Raw genomic sequence first — 2,942 nt, 5'->3', positions numbered from 1 at the left:
AGAAATGATACATTCAGGACCATTTAGCAAAGATAGTGATAATTAGGCTTAAGGCTAATAATAGAAGAAGTAATAAGTTGAGACATGCATATATTTTATGTTTACATAACAAGGAAAAAAATTAAACGTTTTTCCTCTAAAGAAATTGCTTTAGGATCTTAAATCTCTATAGTAAGGGTGAGAAAAATGCTGTTAAAAACTAACCATTTATCATCTGCTCTGCCCCTGGTTTTAAAGTAGTTTTTCAATAATTTTTATGTCTTTTCTTCAAAAATATGATTTAAAAAAATGAATTTAGTAGAGGACCTACAGGGTCTCGCTACACAGATTGGACTCCTCGTGATCCTCCTGTTTTCATCCTCCCAAGTGCTGGGATTACACGTGCATGCCACCCTCGCTGTCTCAGCACACCCCAGGGATGGAACCAGCACTGGTATGGTGGGGATCGAACCCTTGTCCCTGCATCTGCCTAAGCAGGTGCTTTAATCCACTGAGCTATCTGGCTGGCCCTTAGTGATCCGTTTTTGAATAAAAAATCTCATTTATTTCTGTGTAGGGTTAGCACATAGTAGGGACTCAAGTTTTACTGAATTAAATTTAATTAAGATTAAATTATATGCTCTGTATTCCTCAATTTGGAGAGTAGGACTTGTATGAGTTTCCTTGTAAGGTACATTGATACAAAAAGTAAAAATCAGGCTTTTGTCTCAGTTTTCAGGATTGAAAAGACTCTAATAGTGGGAGTTGGAAGGTTTTTTAAAAAACCTGTACCTTAACTCTACTTTGTAATGAGTTTCATAGTTGCTTATTTCATGTATTTCTTTATGATGGGTCATGGCTAAGATTAATGTCAACTTGTGGGTATCAAGAACTTCTATAAAATGGATACAATTTGTTAACTTTAAGTTGTAGCATATGATGAGGTCCCTTATTTTATGTCAGCTTTCGAATGGACCCTCTTACCCTTTTTTGAAGTGGTAAAATCTAATGATAAAACAGTTTTGGTATTTTTGTAGTTGGTAATTCAACTAAGTATTTTTGGATTGACATACTTGCCAAATCTACATAATATGCTTCAAATTGTTCAAACATTTTTATGGATCCTGAGGAATAAAACTACAAATGGGTGAAACACAAATAAGAGTATATAAATGTAAGCGCATAAACAGTGCTATAATGAATTTTCACAATTAGTAATTAGAAAATTAGTAACTCTTTGGATCATTAATCTTGTAATATCTCTAATATAGTGTTAAATTCAGAATATATTTTTCAACTCATTGCTAGCCTAATATTAATCTGTTTTAAATTAAAACCTGCAAAGCAAAAGACTTTGAGATCTAAGCCACAAACACAGTATTGAAAAAGCCAACCCTAAAAAGTATTTTTTCTTTCAATATCAGTGTTGGCAATAACCTTTATAATGCAGTGTTTTCTTCAAATGCAATCAATATTAAATAGCCTCTTTGCTAAGATAAACATTGTATTAATGTGCATATCTTACCTCCCAGGGCTTAAAATAGCAAAAGGAGGTAGGAACTGAAAGTACCTTCAATCCATGCTGACTTGTACACTTGGGGTACAAATTGAGGTCAGCAGTAGTCTCAGGATACAGGAGAGATCAAGGAAGGAAGCACACCATGGTGTCTGTGTTCCTTTCCTATTGGTCATGGTATGAGTAGCTGAAAAAGAAGTTGACTTTTCTATTTAGTGGTTTTTGTAATCCCTCGTGTATGATTGGCTGGTGGCTGACCAATGTTTTATTTGATTCTTTAGAGTGGAAAATTCCACTTTAATATCTCTGGGTATGATACAAAATAGCAGCAGAAACAATTCTTCACACACAGTAGGACTAGAACATTTTGTTGTATGGACAAATTCAGTCTTGCAGTCCTTAACGTGATGCTTGAAATGATGACTTCAAATTGTAGGAACAGAATTTCACTGGATTTCTAAATCTAGGTTAAACAGATTCATTTTCAGTCCTCTAGGATGCAAGGAAACTTTATGGTACAGGAAAAAACTCTGGACTAGAAGCAATCAAAAGAATTACTTGGGAATAATTTTCATAAAGTATACCCCTAACTAATTCCTCTTCTATCTCCCACTGAATATGTCTCACAACCTCCAACTCAATGTGTTGCTGAAAAACTCATGCCGTTTGATTTTTGTCTTTTTTGTCTCTCTCCATCTTAGTGTTTGAAAATTAATGGAAAAGTTGAGCTATAGAATTTTATGATTTTTCTTAATAAAAACTACACCATCTAGTGATGATTTTTCTAGTATGTGAATATTGTCTCCCATGGTTGTATATTAATTTTAAGGTATCTTATAAGATAGAGATAGTACATTAAATGGAGTTATTTTCCCTTCATCCACTTTTTTTCCCACTTGGTTCATATTCATCATCTTAGATCAGAAGCCCATAGAACTATGGGCTTTCCTGATCTTTAGAAGTAGTCTGTTATTGTAAACCTGGTGAGTCCTATTACTGGTAGAAAGTTCTGGTATATAGTAAGTGCTCAAGCAATGATTATTCTAGCATAATACCTTTGTGGTTTAATAATGTATATATTATATAAAAATGTGCCTGATGGTAATTTAAATAAAATTTTATATAAATGTTGACACTTGGATGACTTAGATTCTTAATTCAATAGAAGAGAAGCTGTCATTGTTAGTGTAAAAAGTTATTTGTGAATGTTGGTTATGGTCCTTTGAATGGTAAAGGAGCTTTCATTGATCAGTTTATGGTAAAAAGCTAAGTTGAGCCCTGAAGCAATGAATTCTTAGTTGGATATCTTGTAATTTATTTATTCTGTATTTTAAGGAGAAAAAATAATAAAAATGTTGCAAAACAATAGGAGATTAACAATGGTTAATATATTATACATTATATTCATGTTGCTCAGATTATAAGATATAGGCATGAAAGATTAATC

The sequence above is a fragment of the Octodon degus genome, unplaced genomic scaffold (genome assembly GCF_000260255.1).
Source record: "Octodon degus isolate 3935 unplaced genomic scaffold, OctDeg1.0 scaffold00032, whole genome shotgun sequence".
In the NCBI taxonomy this organism is placed as follows: Eukaryota; Metazoa; Chordata; class Mammalia; order Rodentia; family Octodontidae; genus Octodon; species Octodon degus.
The sequence above is the reverse complement of the archived record's forward strand: the minus strand, read 5'-3'. Positions refer to the sequence as shown.